This window comes from Zonotrichia albicollis, chromosome 6 (genome assembly GCF_047830755.1).
Source record: "Zonotrichia albicollis isolate bZonAlb1 chromosome 6, bZonAlb1.hap1, whole genome shotgun sequence".
NCBI classification, from domain to species: Eukaryota; Metazoa; Chordata; class Aves; order Passeriformes; family Passerellidae; genus Zonotrichia; species Zonotrichia albicollis.
In genome coordinates this window covers 35,297,587-35,318,316 of record NC_133824.1, presented here as the reverse complement: position 1 = coordinate 35,318,316, position 20,730 = coordinate 35,297,587, and the positions used below count along the sequence as shown (strand labels likewise).

General features: G+C 34.4%; 1 protein-coding gene across 8 annotated transcripts in view; it reads right to left on the bottom strand.

Moving 5' to 3' along the window:
• The window catches only part of LRRC4C (leucine rich repeat containing 4C), a 484,719-nt gene that overhangs the window by 107,105 nt on the left and 356,884 nt on the right, over window positions 1-20,730 (bottom strand). Inside the window, exon 4 of one of the 8 annotated variants that reach the window (XM_026794919.2) lies at window positions 12,295-12,421. The exons of the other annotated variants lie outside the window; for them this stretch is intronic. The gene's annotated coding sequence lies outside the window, so the exon portion shown is untranslated. The remainder of the gene's footprint in view (window positions 1-12,294; window positions 12,422-20,730) is intronic. 8 annotated transcript variants of the gene reach the window in all.

The following is a 20,730-nucleotide window of genomic DNA, read 5'->3' as shown; positions in this document are numbered from 1 at the left end:
CATATTATCAAGTACTTCTGGGTTGTTTTCTGCATCATATTCTGCATTGCTTTGTGAGATTTAGTGGTAAGTGACTCCCAAATTATTCTATAGCACAGCTATTATTTGCTATTCAGATGGTTCTGTCTGTACTTAACATTATGATTTTTCATCCAGTTTTTCTTTGTTTGGTTTTCATTAATTTTTCCCATTTGAAGCTTTTGTATTAAACACACTATGGTGTCTTAGAAGGATGAAAGACCACATGCCACTTCAATCCCACTTGCTTAAATTCACATCATCTGAACAATCCATTCCAGATACCCATATTTCTAGATATTTGTAATTTAGATCAGCAATTTAGAACACAGAGAAAAAAACCCAATAAATAGCACAGCAAAAAATGAAGATGGAAAAATGTCACGGTGTGTGACTCAGAGTGATGATTTTCAACTGTTCCTTCTACATTAGAAATGAGAAAAAGTTGATGCATGACAAGGTACAAACAACCATTGCATGCAGGGATGTCTCTGTCATTCCCACGAAAATGCCTGTGTGGGTTTTATTAGGAGAGAAAAAACTACCCTCTGAAAATATCTTTAAGCGTATTGCTGGGTTTAATAAGAGCATTAGTGCTGAGTACCACCCTACAGTGCTTTTTCAGCACTTACAGGATATGACTTTTAATCTTACATAGTATGAAGACCACATACTCCCTGTAACTGAATTTTAATGAGTAAAATGTCTCTGGAGAGAAAGTGAAAAATAAAAATTCTGTTACTCAACTCATCCCATATCACTGATCATAAAACAACTCAAAAACCTGTGTGTAACATTTAGGCCATACTATCTGAATAGGCATATATGGAAAAATTTTATGTTACACTGACACTTTGATATTTTTGGTAAGGGAGGCCACATCTCTACTTATATATGACTGCGATCTAATCTGTTTTCCATTTTACAGATTTCTTTTAAGAATGAATTAATGAAAACAAGTGTACTCCTCTAAACTTAACCATTTTAGGCTGTTCTGGGAAGTTACAAAAAGATTCTGACGTGTGCACTTGCTGAGTGCTTGACATAAGGAAGCAAGGAGCACTTCCCAAAAAAAAGCACAGAGGAAAAGAATTCTAAATACCATATGTTCTATGCCATTCTCAAATCCATTAGGTTTTAAACAGAAACTTTTGGTACCTACAATTCTAATCAATAAATTAATTGCAAAATAACTGAGTTCATCTCAGTGACTTTTTTAATAATATTTCCAACCAGTAGTTAAAACTTTGTAAATGTCAACCTATAAATCAGAGGTCGAACAGGGTCTTGAGAGCTCTGGTATTCAAAAATATCCCATAGCTTTGCATCCAAGGCTTGCACTTGGAAACCCCTCAGTGTTCCACTAAATTCCAGATTTCTTGAACTCCTTGAATGAATCATTTAGCCTTGTTCGGGTTCAGTCCCTTCTCCTTTTGATGGACTTGCAACTGTAAATAAATTCTTTCAGGATGCCTGTTTTTTCTGTTAGTGCAGTTATGTTAACAAGACAGGGGCTTTTTAACTACGAAGGAAAGCTTTTCTTCTGCTATTAGAAACCTTATTCTAAGTTTTACATTTTCTCGCATTTTATATACAATTAAACTAATACACTGCAGTTTTAATACTGAGTCATGCCTAATTGCAAATGTACACTCACTTTTGGATGATCTAGTCCAAACACAATGAGACTTATGAACACTTATGTTCATAGCAGCTCTGTTTCATATTGAGAAGGATTTATATGGAAAATATTCACATTAATTGAATTTCCACACCAAAAAATCCCCACCGAACACCAACAAACCCATTCAACTCTCTCCAAAAAAATGCCACACCAAAAAACTCCAAATATAAAAGCCCAAACAACCAAAAAAAAAAAAAAAAAAAAAAACACCAAACCAAAAAACCCCCTGCAATCCTTAAAAAGGATTGTTACTTATCTCAGTGAAAGTCACTTAGATTTGAAGTTCTAAAAAAATTTCCATGAGAATTTGTTAATTCTCTAGTTTTGGGATGATCTGGTTTTTCTTTACTTTAAACAGTAGAGTAATGAAGACAACTGCCTGCCATGTACTGAAGACTGCTGAACTCAGTTTGTATTTCAGTAACCACACCATACTCCTGCTGTCAAAGATCTTAATTCATAGAGATTTATACAGTGCAAAATACAGTCATGTAGAAACCTACCAAAAGGCCTAGCAACAATTTATAAACCACTCAACTTTTACTTGAGGATTTAAAATAGTCTGTGGCTCCTGAGTGAAGCTTTGCACAGTGACTACTTCATCTGCTAAGATACAGCAGACCTCCTGTAGCACGCTATATGTAGAATAATTCCTATAGCTGATTGATAAGTAAATCAACTAATTATAGTCTAATACTTACTGACCACACCTATAACATCTCATTAGGCAAGGGATGTTTATGTCTTTCAGAATCATCTCTCTGAAGCTCCACAACAGTCAGGTCCTAATCACCTAACTTTCAGGACATTTTTCTGATCTTGCATGAGCATTGCTGTTTTTTAGAAGTATTGTGCTTCAATTTCACTGTAGTATGACAAGAAGAATAAATTAATAAACACCAACTAAATCTCATTATGGAACTGTTAACTCCCCACAGCCTGCAACATTTCAACAACTAAGTAACAAAGCCAAATTTACCACCTTAACATGCAATAATTTCACTCTTCAACCCCTTGAAAACCATCCCTAATTAGACAAAATAAGCAGTGATAAGCTTGGGGGACAGAAAAATCAAGTAAGTTGTTAATAAAATTTTAGTATTTTAACTTAATATATTCACTGGGTAATTTGGGATATTTCTATTTTCTTCTTTAATTAAGAAATATTATGTTCTAAACCATGCAGAGATTAATATTTAAATTAGTAATGCTTATGAAAATACTAGATCTGAAACTCCATTGTATTAAGAAAAGTTTGAGGCAATTTCACTATGAAATTGCTGAAATATTCCTGAGGATCTATATGTTTAATTGACAAATCCAGTTGTCTTCATGATCAGCTACCTGAAACATCTTATGTCCAGTAAAGTTTCTTTAGTGAATTATGTTGACATGCTTTCTATTGTACTAATTAACTGATGGATAGCAGGACAAAAAGAAAATAGCAGTGGAAGAGATTCAAGAAACGTCTACATTTACAGAGGCAAAAAACTCCATCAAATTCTGGCAAAAGCTGTAATGAAATGTAGCATCAAGCTACAGTTTAAAAGCCAAAGGCATTTTTTCTATTCAGTACTCCAAGGAAAAATCAGCGAGCATTAAAACTCAATTCTTGTTGCTGAATCTGCATGCATAGGAGTGAACATGACTCATTCATCATTAAAGTACAGATGGACAGGCTATCATAAGTGATTTTTTTAAACTTTGTGAAATCTATCTCAGCAACCATTAATAATAACTACTAGGCATATTTACTTGGGATCACCGGGTCACAAAGGGCATAGTAAACATAGTGACATGTTCTTGGCATGACTGAGAAATGAGTTTTGTCCTGGCTGAGGTCTCCCATATGTGTCCTGTAAGCCCAGCTAATGAGGCAGGACAATCATTAAACCTGGATGAATTAACATGACATGAAGAGGAGAATCCACAGATGCAGTGACAGAGATGAAAGTAGGTCACATTCTCACAATTTAAATAGAAACAGTCTAGACAGCATTAACATGAGCCTCAAAAGACTTGTACTGAAACCCTCAGCACAAAAGTGCAACATCTACTATGGCTGATGATGAATATAAGAATAAAACCACTAAGATAAGGATCACAGATATACAGTAAATGGGAAAAAAGAAAAACTACTTTGGCTTTAGCTGGCATTCAGTGGATTAAAAATGTTTATAGTACACCAAATAAATAGGATAAAAATCAACCAATATAATAATTATTTTGAGGTAATTTCCCTTCAAAAGCTGGTGACTAAAAAAAAATACATCTCCCTGTTATTTTACAGGAGTATTGAAAAGGCTTGTTTTCTCTAAACCTCTTGGCAGAACATACAATTTTAAAAAAGAAAAAAGCCTCAAATAGCCCACAAAAAAACCTGTTGCATACAACAGTAAGAGTTCCTCATTCATTCTTTCCCTTCATCTTTATTCTTTGCTCTTTTTAAGAGGATAGAATGGTAATATGGGGTGGACATGTGAAGCAGCAATGACATGATGAAGACAAACAACTGAATTCCTAACATGATAAACTGAGATAGGAAAAAATGTTCTCTTTAAATAAACGGAAGAATAATGTTTACACAAAAATAACAACTGTTGATTATTGTTCAACACTTATATAATACATGGTGGGACCCGTTCCCAGGTGAAGCTTCTCTTCAAAATTTTTTGTACCACAGAGACTTTTTCTGCTTTGTGCACATCCCCTACCATGAAATGGAATGATACAACTACCAAATGATTTCCAAAGTCATGGGTATTTTGTAATGTGTTGTAATGAGTGTATATTTTTGCAGTAATAAGCGGGTTATCTTTTTAGCGGCTGCTTGATCTGTGTCCCAGGAGTAGAATTACTTACTAACAAGAAGACACTTCTCAAACTGTAGTGCCCTCTACAAGAAAAGGTATCAAGCTTCATTGTACGGTCATGTTGCCATTTTGGATCGTTAAATTCCACCAAAAACCTGTACCAGGCCACCCCAACTTTTTTTTTCCCCCTCACTCACTCCAACATTCTTTATAAGAAATATAAAATAGTGCGTATTGGTTCATTCCAATATAATATTGGTAATACTCACATTTTTTACTATTTGTCCATGATTTTTATATCTTCTAGAAACAAAAGTCTGCTTACCTTATCTATATTAGGTAGGTATAGAAGTACCACAAAACTCACATTTTTAGTATATAGGCAAAAGAATATTTTGGAATCAGACAGCATTGTGTAATTTGATCTAAAGCCACACATATTTCAAATATGTTTTAAGCAAACTCACATTTTAAATATATGAAAAAGTTTGCATTTAGTCACCAATTAAGTTCTATAGTTGTTTTAAGCATAGAATAGATAAATTTTCCTGTCATTCTCAAACAGCTATGCCATTTTTCAAGAGGGAGAAACCCCTTTGTAACACGGCTAACAAAACAAAAATTATTCTGAAAAGGCATAGGGAAAAATTCCAGTTTAGAAACAGGGAAAATGTTTCTGCTTTAACATTTGTTTTTCTGAGAACTATAATTAGAAAGGTAACAGTAAGAATACATATTGCCTGCTTATTTCTTCCAATGTTCATATTGTTTCTTATTGGAATTTTTTTCAGTGTATTTAGCCAAGTACATACATGTATATATACCAGCTTTTCATTACTGCTTCATATATCCTTTCAAGACACATGCATAGTTTTGGTCTTCACAACTACAAGCATTGAAGCAGCAAGATTCAAATGTGGAAAAAAAATTATGCCATAAATCTTGTGTTTTGAAGATCTCAAGATGAAACACAGAAATTAGTGATGTCTTCAAACTTTCCTTGGGCTCAGGAGAGCCTAAATGACCTGGAGAGTTCTGAGAAGTAGCCTGACTTTATTATACACATCAATATCAAATTTTAGGCAAGTTGAAAGGCATCTGTCTGGGACATATCTTTATATGATTCTTAGTCATGAGTTTAAAGCAAAATTCTCCCAGGGAGATAAAACAGCTTAACAGCCAGATGCTGCAGAGCAGTATTTGGCACATGCAGAACTGATAAAGTTACCGACTATGAAGTGAACAGAAGAGACTGCAAATGTTCCTAATGCTTACAATCAAAACAGCAGAATGTATAGGTAGAAACTTTTAGCTGAGTAGAGTGTGGCTTAAAGCAGAAGTAAATACCAACTGGTACATGGACATTCAGACTATATGAGTTGATATCCAGCCATTCCACTTTCAATTATTCCAAATTACACCAGAGTAGAAAGGAAAGTAGACTTCTGCATTTAGGAAATGTTGTTATTTCTTATTTCTAAAGTCCTGAGAACTCTCTAGTTGGGCCAAAAGCAAAGCTTTCCAATTTTACTGAAAAGAATTCTAAGCATATAGGAAGTTGAATCACAGTCTCATAGAGTGCCTTGATTCAAGCAGCACCATAGGGATGGCCCAAATCATTACTGGTGTCAATATTTTTTTTAATTATAACATTTAATGAAAAATATTATATTTTTATTAATTCTAATTAATATTCTATTCTAATGAATAATAATGCCTTAGAGAGAAGGATCCTTCCAGATTTCCAGGGTCAGCGGCTGTATGTCATGAACAGAGAAATTTGTCAGACCCTGCTACATTAACTTTGCAGATACATAAAACTCTTTGGGCTTTCACTGCAAAGCAACTTTCTGGATGCATCTCTGCTATGGATAAGTGACATGAATATTGTCCTGATTTTCTTCATGAAAATACTTCATTTTGTACTCAACACCACAGCCTGGAAAAACACATCCTTCTTCATTTTCAGGAGCAGAAAATTTCAGTAAAACAAGGCCAGCCATATTTTCAAAATTTCAAAAGTCTGCATTTGAAATACCTCACCTATAGTATTTGATAAATACTGCTGATTATTCTCAGTTCAGCAGTAGAGAATTTAATTAAAAACATATCCAGATTATTCCTGGAATACTTCCAATATATTTAGCAAATTTTCAGGGAGCGGAAAGCGAGTTGCAGACAATAGACGGATCATTTATTCTATTATTTTCTCAGAAGTCACCTGCACCAAATAGGCCAGCACTCACTTTTCCCCTCAGAATCACAACACCACAAATACTTTTTTCTCAAGAAAGTTGCATTAGGGACTGGCAGGCCAGCAATTATGGTTTCGTACTTGAGAGTATATTATATGCACTGCTGTAGTGACAACACTACAGAAAACCCTCTACTATTAAGCCAATGGGAGGAAGCACTCCATATGTCCCAGATAGCAGGCTTTCCTGTCTATAAAATAGATTAGCATGTTTCTCTTACCTCTCAAGGAAAAGATGCCAATGTCATAGGTAACATCAAGTTTAGAGCACTGGCCAGAATTTTTTGCAGTGAGACAAGGGCTGTGATGCTCATAGAGGAAAAGGTTATGGTTCAACTCCTAGAAGCAATCCCTCTGGAGACCTCTTACGGGATTTACTGAATGTCAGAAGGTTTTGCTGTTCCCGTCTGCTAGACTTGTGCTGCAGACAGACAGCAGGATTTCAGCATACAGTTTGCCTCTTTCTATCAGCTTCTAAATTCTATTAAAAGTGCCTATGGCACTCCCCTGCTAGGAAACATTTAGCACTGTCACAGACACTCATTCCGAGAAGTCATTTCAAGGCACCAGAGTGCTTTTTAAAACCTCTGCTGTGTATGCATGAGCACCAGAGCCTGCAAGTACCTGCACACACACACCAGAAAAAACTGCTAATGACCTCCACACATGAAAAACCTATAGGTGACAACCATGCCCTCAGTTATTTTGGTTACAGTTCTGTTATTTTGAGAGAGCATTTTCGGCCATGTTCATATTTTATGCAAGACCTTTTTCCTCCTAACTTTGGGGTTTTTAGTTTTGGGGTTTTTTTCCTATATACACTATGGTACCTCACAAAAGAGAGCAGCCATATGTTCCGCTCTGGCATTAACATCTCCCATGAACATACAACTGCAACCTAGCTGACATGTTATTTCATTTCAAAGACTCATCTTGTCACTTTATCTACTGATATATAAGCAAATCCATGGTCATACCAAAGCAAACAAAAATCAATGGATTTTTTTGAAACAGTAAAAAGCTCCAATCACTGGAGCATATCAATATCATTCGGCTTGCCCCATACCTCCATTATTTAGGAGGTATGGGGCAAGCAGAATGATACTGAAATGCTCCAGAAGGAAAAAAACATTTTAGGTCACCTACAGATTTCCCCAAACAAGTGAATTGCAAGTTTTCTGAGTCAGGGCAAAGCAAGGAGACTAAAGGTTTGAGATTTATGTGAAGCTCCAATCTTATACTGAGAAAATAAATATATTTGTATGTATGTATGTATGTATATGTATATATATGCATGTATATATATGTATGTATAAGTATACATATGCATGTATGTATTTAAAACACAAATAATAAGATTCCAATGAGATACAAATTATCTTTTGCTGAATATAATTGTCATTAGCCCATATTATTTTGATGTGAAGAAAAATTACTTCCATTTCTTTCCTAAACTAAATACAAAAATTATCCTTCCTTCCAGTAGGTCCATTAAGTAGCTATCTGTCAGAAATCCATGTTGAGATGATAGCAGTAAAACTGCAATTCTAACATATATGTGGAAGCTTTTCAAGATTTATGCATATTCTACCTTTATTTCCACTCAAAAAACTTCATAGGGACTAAAGAGTCTTCATATTTTTCACATTGAAGTTACTAGTTGAGTTGGCAACAGAAGGTACAATTTAGTCTTTAATTAAAGGCAAAGAAATACATAAAACTACTGGGAACATTTCACCTCTCAAAACCTAATCAAGAAGTAATGCCAGAGTGAGACTGAACAGTAGATGTGAAATATAAACATTCATTTAGTTAACCCATTTGAAGGTGTTTTCCTGGGTACATTCACAACCACCAGTCAGGTTGGAAGTTAAATTACTACCTGCAGGTGACTGTTTAGTGATTTACATCAAAATAGGTGGAGATCTCAACTTCATGATTTCCAAATTGTTTTGAGATGTGTCTGCTATTTAGACAATTCAGGAAAGAAGCCAGTGACAGGGATTCCTTCTGAGTCAGTTGTTTCAGTAGAGAAGGAAGTTTTCTTTAGTTTGTAGTTTTCCACTCCAGTAGGTTTTAAAATATCTCCTATGATTCAGATAAAGGAAGAGGACATAGAAAAGAACAATAATGCAAGATGCAGAAATGGTTGAGAACAACAAGATTGCTGAAAAGGAAAATAGTGGTACATAAACCCCTTTTTCTTTTAATTTTTTTCTTTCAAGAAGAATACTTTTATGATTGGAGCAGAATTTCGTACCCTGACCAACTGCCATTTTCAAATAGCATTCTGAGAATCTTGCAAAATTACCCAGACAATCAGACAAATGTCCTCCAACTATTTTTCTGCAATGGCTAGCTGTACTATTCATATTTAAATGTATGATTGAGAGGATTAAGAAGATAAATGCAGTTTCAGACTAGGAGAGCAATCTAGTCAATAGATTAATTTTATTTAGAAGACAAATTTGTTCCCAGATGAAAAATGTTTATATCTTGCAGTAGTTGTAAGTGATTAAAAAAAAAAAAAGTTCAGTATAAATAAAACCAACCTAAACCAAACACTGGTAACAAAGGAAGTTCATTAGGTAGAGACAAGTTTTAAATGACCACCTACTTTTGGCAGCGTTACTAATTAGTCTGTCCTTCTTACACAATATTAAAAGCAGGATGTTCAAGTAAGTGAAAGCTACTGTATTTACAAATTTATGAGGAATCCCAGCAGTCCTCCATCCTTTCATGTGCTAACACTGCTTGTGGAAGCAACTATTGAAGGCTGTGGCTATGCTGAAGGCACCTGGCTGTGTTCCTAACTGCACTCAGATGAAATGAGGCAGAGATGCGAATTACTGAAAGTGAAACCTCTACTATGTTCTTCCTGAGTATTATTCTGGCTTCTCTCATAAATCAAAGCTAAAAAAACTTCTCTGATTTTTCAGTGGTTGCCAATAGAAACTATTAGCCACTTATATCAGGTGGGAGGCCAATATGTAATAGGATGTAACCAAGAATACTATTTTCCTAGAAATAACCTGATGTGTAGAAGAGAAAAAATAATTTCTTCCTCCTCCAAACACTCCTTATAATGTAACTGCATGAAATAAGGATGGGGGCAAACTTTTAGATTCAGGGCCTGAGACATCCAATATTCATGTCGCACTCCAATTATGCAGGAGGCTCACATTAGAGCTCCAGTGCTTTGCAGTGACTCCAAACACCCGCTCACGTCTGGGGAATGTGGGCCTAAAGAAAAGCGGAATCAGTTAACTCATTTAAATCAATCCCTTTGTGCTCCCCACTCAGCTCCTGAACACTGCCAGCCACAGAGCTCAGAGACAGTCTGCTGTTCAGGCTTCCACAACTGCCTGACCTTTCCTCTAAGCATATTAGCCTACAGCAGTCCAGCCTCAGCAGTCCTTCGGGGCCATGGACTTTGCTGAGTTTTATCCGACAATCAGTGTTTGAGCCCCAGGCAAATCCTTCAGTGCTGCTCTTCTTATCACAAAGTAATTACCTGGCCTTTCTTATGGCTGGTTTGAATTCATGGCTTGAACTCGCTGAAAAGGTTATAGAGTCAAAAAATAAAATCAGAACTTCTTTTCAGTCAGTTTTCCTCACTTCATACCAGATGGAGTCAGCAACTTGAGAAGTCTGACAGGCAACTTGACTGAGTCTATCAGATGGTCAACTGATCACTTTCATGTTTGCCAAAACGTTTAAGGATAAAAAACAGAAGCATATTCTATTGACATTAAAATACATAGACTAGAGACAGATTTCTGAAATGACACAGTAAACCACTCTGGAGTGGGAGGATTTTTTGCATAAGAATTACAGACTTCCTCTCTTTGCAGAGCGACTGTTGTCTACTAGCATTAAACAGTTTCATATGGAGTTTTAGGGCAAGTACTTTGTGAAACAGAAAAGACGACATTTCTCTGAGGAGCTGATTTATTTGCTTTCCAAAAGACAGTATTTGATTAATTAGCTAGAGAAGCATGGACTAAGTCCTAGAATATCTGTATGCTATGCTTTGTCTTGTTCCAAGCACACTTTTGTTAATAGCAAGCTGGACAAACACTGAAACCTGTGACACTTGTGGCTCACAACTGGATTAATTTCAAATAGGTCCATATTCCTGGACTACCTGCATTTATTAATTTGAGATGCTGCCATACCCAATACAGATGAAATAGGATCCTTCAGCAGCCTGTCATTGAGGGCCATCCTGCCCTCACCTGTCTTCTCACTAGACCAGAAGCTTAGAAAGGAGATAGATGAAGCTCTATACTGCCAATAATCTTTTGTTTAAATATATTGCAATTCTAACATTTCCAGAAAATACAATGAAAAACTACATAGTAAAGATTGAAAATACCACATTGGATGCATTGATATTTATTCCATTTCACATTAAATGGATTTAACAATTAATGGCAATCCTCCCTGCCCATCTGTTATATGTATCTCAAATATGAAGAGCAAAAAGAAGATCAAAATTTCATCTTTTTTGGTCTTAGGAAAAAGCTTCCTTTCATATTACTTGTGAAGGACCTTTTTGGAAGATATTATTTTGGTTAAAGTTATAATAATTCCTATTACTGGATGAAGATAATATGCAAATTATTAAAGAAATACTGTGCATTTCATCTATACCCATATAGTTTTTGCATAAATAATTAGTTTAAAATATTATTTATAAGGTGTTATAATATCCATTTTTCATAATGGGCTTTATGTTATTGGAATACTCCAATATTTAAAATTGTGTAACAATACTTGTTATATTTATGACTGAGAAAAGCAGACTTACTTCTGAAAGCAGAAGCTCTCAGGAACAAACATTTAAACATACACACTTGCTTATTTTTTTACTTCCTCCCTCAGTGTATACGTACCTATATATATTCACTATATATTGTGATGCATATAGAGTTGCCAGCATAATACATGTCTTCCATTTATGCAAAAAATCGCAGGTAAGAACTACTTATTTTAAGACACTTGTATTAAAGTTTACCACTCTTAGATTTTCCCACTTAAGGAATTTTTTTTTAATAAGATAATTCAATATAACATTTTTATACATCAGGCCACAGTTCTCTTCCCCCTCCTCTGTATTATGTAGTTTTAGGACTGATTTGTGCAGATGTAATACTGTATCTGTGCTATATAAGTAAATAATTTTAATTTGGCTATCTGCCCCATGTAATACCTCTCCAAGGCTATGCTCAGGCTCGCACTCAGAGGCACCAGGGAAGATAGCTAACAAAAGTTTATGAGGGCAGCAGATGTTCATTCACGCTGTTAGATGTTGGTGAGATCTGGAACTTTACCACTAAGAAATCCAAGAATAGGAGTCACAAGAGCAACATGCAAGCTTCCTGCAAACACACTATTGATCAAATCAGTATTAAAGCTGGAATGAATTTATGTGCAGGCAATTCCAGGAGCTTCTTTAGCCGTTTACTCCTCTTTGCTACATTCCCTTCGTAATATACTCATAAACAGAACACAGAACTCACCATTAGTCATGCCCCTTTTAGGAAATGTGTAAGGCTTTTGAGGCTTGGAGGTCCCAATGAAATCAAGTGTCTTCTCATGATGAAGTATCTTCAACCAGAACACAGGAATTTACCCAACTCTTTATGCCTGTTGGACCCAAAATTTACTGAGTAGAACGCCTGTTTCATTCATATGAAGTGTTTAAAAACAACTGAAAATTACACATAAATCTTTATCACATATTCAATAAATGATACCAGAAAATTTTGTGTCGGTTTTTTAGCAGTGAAATAGCATAAAAATATTCAAGTGCCTAAACTACTTAGAAGCATAAATTTTATTTTCTGTAGTGTAAATGGCACTCACAGACCTAAGACTAATTGGTTTTCAATGGGTTTCTGGTTTCTACTTATTTAATTAATTTGTGATTATGAGAATTAGGCTCCTAAGCCATTTAACAACCATTAACAAGTTTCTATATAATGAAAAATTAAATTCACAAGTACTAAATGAACACTTACATGATAGATACACTGAGGGATGAAAAATTATTAGAAAGGATTGATTGTCTGCTGATACTCTTCCATTCTGGTCTCTGAATCATCATTTTCCTACAAAATATTCCCAACTATTAACCTTTCTAGGAATAAATATGAGTTTATCATATCACCACAATTTAAGGCTATCTATTACTGACCTAATTGTTATGGTTTTTTCTTTGGAGTGGAGAAAGAAGATACAGGTAAGGCAGTTTCAGTGCAGGAAACGAGAGATTTAACATCTACTAAGATCCATATAGATCAAAATATAGATAAAAATATTCAGTGAAAGAACCCCTATCAGTCAGCAAAGTATTTTAGTAACTAGATTTTTATCACATATTTTAAAAATTGATTTCCATTACACAAGTGACTGTAATCTTAGAGGAAAGACAATGGAAAAAATACTTTTATGCATTTTACTGGACTTTAGATTAAGTTTTTAGTGACCAACAGATAAAAGAAAGAATAGAATGCATCATGTTAAAAACTCAGGCTCCTGAAGTAATTATCCATTGTGAAAATATATTCACATGGTATTCTCAAAACGTCCTTTCCATAGGTCATTTGAAAGGATATGTACATATGTATGTTTTAAAAGGTTACATTAAATGGAAAATACAGACCAGACAGCAAAATTTCCTAACTTTATATTTCTAAGGACAGACTGAACTTCCTCCACATTCCATAACATGCAGTCAGAATAGCATTCCATGCAAGAGCAAATGAAAGGAACAGAAGAAAATTATTCATGACACTCCTAGAGGTGACAATAATAATTACAAAAGTTAAAATTCCTGTCCTTTTACATATTCCCCTTCTATGCATTTACAGCTCATTTTCAAGATAATTTGGTTTCTAGTAAAATACTTCCAGTATTGACAACTTTTCATTTTTGTTGTGTTGACTTATTCTGGCCAAGGCAGCAGTAAAACAAAGTGAACAACTAGCCTCCAGATAGATATGTGCAAAATCAACCTCTTTTCCATAGAGTCATGTCTTTTTGTCTTAGAAATTTTCCATCTTATTTGATCTGTTATGCTTAGTGTTTCTTACAGCATGATTGAATGGGCAAATCGCTGCAGACCAGAAATGTTTTTTCCCATACCCAGATCCTAATTAGCCACTTTGAAATGCATTTTTTTAAAAGAATGAAAAAGATTGTGATATTATAAAAAATACAACCTCCCTAGAACATTGTTTTATGTGTTATAGTTGTTGTCTACCTGCTCTTCTTAACTTTATTTAGCAATGCCTTTCTGAAAACTGTTTTGCTGAGTTGTGAGATATAACAGGGGTACAGACATTGTCAACCAGGTGTGCCTCTTCATTTTTCTTGATGAATTTTGTTCTGATTCCCTGCCCTGACTTTATTAGAATCCAAATGGATGGAAACAGCCTTAATGTCATATTTAGGTAATTCTGGCCAGATAAATGCAACACTAACAAAGAGGAACTAACTAAAACAAAAAAAACCCCTAAAAATAAAAAATTAAAAAAATCACTAATTTAATTTACACATTCAAACCTTAGCCTTTCAGTCTTCTAGATAAATCCCTGCAGCTTGTTGGTAAAATGTCCAAATCAATCAATTTGAAATTTTATCTGAGAAATGCTAAAATGCAATAGAATTACCTAATTACCTTTTAGCTAAACCACTACTAAACTTCTCCTAAACTACAGCATCAAAATAGCATCTTCCAGGAGAAACCATGTGTCTGTGCTCTGGCATTTAGTGAGTAAGAGCATAAGTCAAATGAATAGATTGATTAGACAAAGCTATATTAAGGATAAATTAAGTATTGATAAACTTGATAAAGCATGATATTACTCTGGTGTGCCACAACACAGAATGACATATGGCAGAACCAAATGTCAATTTAAAATGCTGTAATGTGCTATAGACTTGATTCAGAATGGTGATATGACAAGAATCCTAAAATACAAACTAAAAGAATTGGAAGAGTTGTCTCTAGTAGTGAAAACTTCAAGTTTTCAGTTCTAGTTTAGAGAAATTTAAGAGTAGAGAAAAAAAAAGCCAAGCCCACGACATATCAAAACCAGACCCAAAAGCCAGTAAATGTGATTATTATATTTTCAGTTAATTCTTACCTCAAGATAAAGACTTTATATTTAAATACTCAAACTGTTGCTAGGAATAGGGCTTGTGACAAATTTCAGAGGCAGACTAGTAACCAACATTAAAATTGTTAATTTTACAGTTACAATCATCGACACTGATTCACTCAGAAAGACCAGTCCTGAAGGAATCTCATAAATGAATGTGTATATAAACAGTAAAAGAAGTTTTCTGCTTTGGAAACTGTACAAGAAAAAGAGCATATTACTGGGATTTTAAAAATCCTGTATCCATAGTATTGACTTAGTCCATTTACAAATCCTATTGCTAACCCACTTTGGGGTTTGTATGTTGGCAATTACAACAGTCCTTTAGTCTTTAAAAAGATTTATTTTACAAACAAATCATGATCCTTTATTAAATATTTTTTATCTCAAAAGAAATATTTAATAAAAATTAACTTCATACTTTTTCAACTGTGGTCACGAATTCTCTGCTTCCAGCAGAAGAAGAAGAATAATCAGAAACACGGTAAAAGCAGACATGGCGTATGGTTAGCACATTAACACAACCATTTTATACATCATATGCTGCAGTTGTCATACACGTTTTCACTCTCATGAGAACAGAGTATACCTTCTACTAAAATGTACAGTCTTCACAAATTGTCAGGATTTGACAAGGAGCTCATCTAGGAAGGCATCAGAAAAAATAAATAAAATTATTTGTTCCATGTAAGCATTTGGATTTTGGATCTCAGTTGAAATACTCTGAGAAATGAAGGCATCTGCTCTACATACAGCATCAGCTTCCATTTTACATAGAGCAAAGAGCAAGTAGGTGAAAATGTATTTTTCAAAGAAATGCAATAAAAAAGAGAATAAATAATAAGCTTAATTTCTGCAGGAAAAACAAAAAAGTGGTGGTTAGTGTGTAATGCTATCTAAACTGGCTGCCCTGGAGACTGATATAATTTTCTTTTCTTTAGCCAGAATGCAAACAGAATGTCTCACAAGCTTTCCAGTGAACTAAAACATGTAAGAACCATTTAAAGAAATGACAGGATATTAATTAATTAAAAGCTCCTGAAAAGCCTGCTAAGAAGAACACTATATGAACAGAACTTTTATTGGAGCTACGACAGATATATAACAATCTTTCACATTAGTTCTTCTGTTTTACATAGTTCTCCCAACAACCACTTACAACCACTTGCAAGCATTTCACTGCATAACACCAGACTGTTCCAGGCTCTGGAATGGGACTCAGACAACAACAAACCAACAAGGTCCTTACTACTCTGACAGCAGGTAAATATTCCTTACTAACCTCACTCACTGGCTGATGATTGCTATAGTGCTGACACAACTGATAGCACTTCTAACACAAGCTATTTTTTCTCCATACATTTTACGCCAGCCATTTTTTTTTAATTCAAAGAAAGGAAAAGACACTTGTTACTGTGTTCTTCCCATGTAAGACATCTGGTTAAAAAACATGTCTGTCAGGATATAATTATTATTCATGTTTGCAACCAAACAAATACAATGAAGGCACTGCGAATAAACAATCATATCTTCTCAAGGACATCAGCAGTTCAAACTTTCATCAATTTAATATGTCATTAGAAGACAGGAAGAAAATAACTACTACAACCAGAAAAAAGGCCCAAACATTTTTAAAAAGGAAAATCAGGTTCTGTGAGATTTCATATGGCCTACCTGTCAGGCAAGGGGTCCGTTGAAATCTAGGTGATGGTTTTAAGTACAGGCTAGATAAATATATGTCAGGGATTAGTTACTATATTAATTTTATTTTTGAAGGTGGAGGTAGCCTACTTATCCTGTTCAGGTCCCTTTCAGCAGAGTCCAAATCATCATGAATGACTGATATACTACTCAGAGTAGGCTTCCTTGCTGTATAACACAGCAAAAACCGATTTAGTAAGATTTATCTTTCAAAATACTGAATTAGAAAAAACTATGAAGTAGCTAAATCATTATTCTAAATCAGCAGAAATAAAGATCTTGCATGATCACCATTGAGTTTGATAACTTAGGTGGGATTAATACTCCACACAGTCAGTTTTCCCCACTAAATATGAAAAGTAAATGTATTAGCCATTTCCTGGTATACTACTTCTAGCCATACACAGTGATGCCACACCAGAAAATAAAAAGTCTCACATCATATTTAACTAACAAGGAATATGGAACCTACTTCCATAGCCTTGATATCAATTTAAATTATTAGCATTAAAGCTAAATGAGTAAGATTCAGGGCAAAATAAGTTAATTTCTTGCTCATCTTTTCTGTAGGAGTCACCTGATGCCTGAGTTGCAGTTGTCATATTTTAATGTAAAAATTAAATTAATATTTGTACAATAACAAAATAGCAAATCATCTTAAATGGATTTCCAAAACCTTTTATACTATAACAAAAATAATTGACAAGAAGCAGCATGAGAGACATTATAATTTCTAGCTGAACAACAGTCTGAGTTAGTCACAAGCAACTGTAGATGACCTACCAGTTACGTACCTCTCATTTTAAATGGCAGTACAAAAGAACGGATGAATTCAAAAAAGATGTTGGACAATTTGAATATAGAAAAACATGGAGATCTGCTACCAGCCATCTGGAATAAGTTTCTTTTTACTTGCCTGAGTAGCACATTTTAAGAATTCAAGCTGCAAACACATTGAAGTAACCCAAAAATCATTTAACAACTTGACATATAGATAGAGAATGAGCCGAGGCAGGAGCGATGTGTGTGGTTCCCAGGAGGATAATCCACCTGAGTTATAACATTTCCAAATGTGCTGCATAATGTAAGTATTAATAGGACACAGGTGCCTTTGCTGTTGCATAGAAACAGGTGCACTGAGGCGAATCAAGTTATTTTTAATAAAGTAATTTCCATTTTAGACAACATAAGGTGGAGATTCTAGAAACAGCTTCCAAATTCTGAAGTGCTGGTTGCTGCCCACTAACACACGAGTCTCCATGCTTTGCAAAAACACATTATCCTGTTGGAATAAACATCAGAACTGGAGATAGGATAAAGCCTTTGTGCCAAAAATTAATCCAGGAAACACTACCATTCAAGCATATCTACCAAGATAAATATCTATAAAACTAAAGAAATATGCCAGTGGAAGTTTAAATGACAGGGAAATTAACCAAATTAAGTCCATGCCATAAACAGGAGGAGAAAAAATAAAGGTAATTAAATATACTACAACACTATCCTTTGCTTACACTACAGCATAAAATCTAAATAATTTTGTAAAAACAACACGCTACCTTTACTGCAGACTGCTGAAATAATATTGCAATACAGTTTCAGGTTCTGATTGCAAAACAATGCCTGAGCAGGATTAGCTGTACTTAGAGAGAAACATCACAAAAAACATGGGGTGTTTCTGAATGCAGTATCAGCAACACATTAGCCAGGTTGGAATCCTTTTTTCAGAGAAACCATCTAAGCCAGCACGTAAGCTTGGCATGTAAAACCTCTAATGAACACAACTAGCCACACTATCCTATTCATCACTAGCCACAAAATCCTATTGAAATGGCATGCTTTTGGAGAAAATCTGACTATCATATGTTTTAGAGTCTTCAGAACTAATCAAAGTCTGATGAAATTACCTACATTTTAAGTAGGTTGTTTTTTGTTTCTTCACTTCAACTGTTCTGAAACCGTGCAGTGTTAACAAACAGCTGTAGCATTCCAGCACAGAAATAGTTCATTTAACCGCTAAGCACATGACAAATAGCTTCAATTATTTGTGGTCCAAAGGAGCAGTGTTTTATGCTGATTAAAGATTTGGTACCTTAAAGTCAGAAGTAGTTGCCCTAATAGCATTTTGGCTGCAGAATATAACTAACTTTTTGTACTAGATTTGCTCAGTAAAATCCAATTCCTGGGATATGCCTCCCTATTTCTGCAGGATCCAACAGCAACCCCATTGCAGCTCCATTGCATCTCCAGTCCAAGTGTGTGCAAAGCTTTTTATGGGACTCTGAAGGTAAAAGATTCCATAAAAGATATCATAATCACAGTATATAAAAGAGTATAGCCCGAAAATAAAGAAAAAATTGAGATGAAAATGAGGATACAGATGGGTAATTAAAATTTTGTTTTTACATCTGTTATTACAAAGCAAGACCTCATTAACCCTAAACATAGGGGAAAAAAATAACAATGCTGAAAAGCATGAGTACCTTTCAGTACACAGTGAAATACCAGATGCAGTCTACATCATGCAGTTAAATACCAAACACAGCATTCAGAACCAGTTTTAGGAAATAGAAGAGTTAGGGGATGGCAAATTTCAGGGTCATTTCTCATTTTCTGATTGAAAAAAAAAACATATTTGCGAATAAAACAAATCAGCTGAGAGGGTTTTTTCTTATTTAATAATTATTAAAAGAATTTGAAAAGGCACCTTCAAGAGAAAATAATGACCTAATCCTCAGGCAGGGAACCCTTGATAATTATGAGACCTTCATTTTGCCATATATTAACTGCTTGTTATGATTTCTGGAATGTTTATGCACAAGTTTCTTACTTCAGATAATGCATCTTTCTTACAATGGAGGTACAATTTTATATTAAACAAACTGAGAGACTCATTTGTGTTTCTGCTATTGACTTCCTGTGAGATTTTGCATCTAGTTTCATTGTACGCTTCCCCATCTGTTTTGAGAATTCTACAATACTACAATAATGAAGATCACATAAGATACTAGATATATGTATTCCAGCCTTCCTTAGCAACAGAAAACTCATGGCTTTTTGTCTCCTTGGGAAGATAACAATAGATGCGCAATCTTACATCTAGAGAGGAAATACTTTTACCAGGGACAGTGTATCTTGATTAACTACATATCTATAGAATAAAAATAAATGTCAGGGCCATTAGGTGAGAGCTTGTAGCTTTTTTTTGTTCAAAGCTCATAACCCTAAATAGTTAGTGTTAGTTATATATAGTATAGTTAGTATATATATATATACACTAATAGTTTTTTATATATATATATATATATAATTTGTTATATAGAAAAAATTATATATGTTTAAAAAGTTATTAAATATGTGTGTGTATAGAGTCTACACATGTAATGCTCACACACAAAAGAGACTCTTGTAAGAAGAATATTCTCAAATTATATCCATCGCACATTTGTGTACCATACCTAGCAAAGCATGTCCTGATGGAATTAAGTGCTTGAGACCCCAGAGGTTAATCTGTTCATATTCTTGAAAAATACAATTAATATTAAAACACTTTAACCCAGACCAAACAAACTTCTTAATTCTGTCAGTTTTTATTTTCTTTGTTGCTAGCCCTTTGCTTAATTCTATTCTACACTCATCAGAGAGACCTCTAAAACTGCTTCTCCAAAATTCCTTAAGATAATTTTTTCATTTCCTGTAAACACAGTCAATATAAAGAAAAGTATCTATAAATTATCTTAGAAAGGAATGCAGAATAAAATTAACAGTATCATGAAACATAATTGACTGAAAGTTGAAAAGTGCAAACTGAGTCAAAAGAAAATCTAAATATTCCCAGAGTAAGTTACTTTTCCTTCCACTTCATGAATTTAAAATGTTCAGCTTTATTACTTTGCTTTCTCAAAAACTGAATAATAAAGGCAGGACAATAAATGGACCCAATTATTTCTATAAAATATTATTCTTCCAACAAAAAGAGCAAGACCAGCGTTTTGGATACTTTTCCATTTGCTTAAGCCCGTCTGAACGGAATGCAGCCTTTCAGCATGTTGAACGGGTGTTACTTAAAGCACTAAGAGCACCTAAATC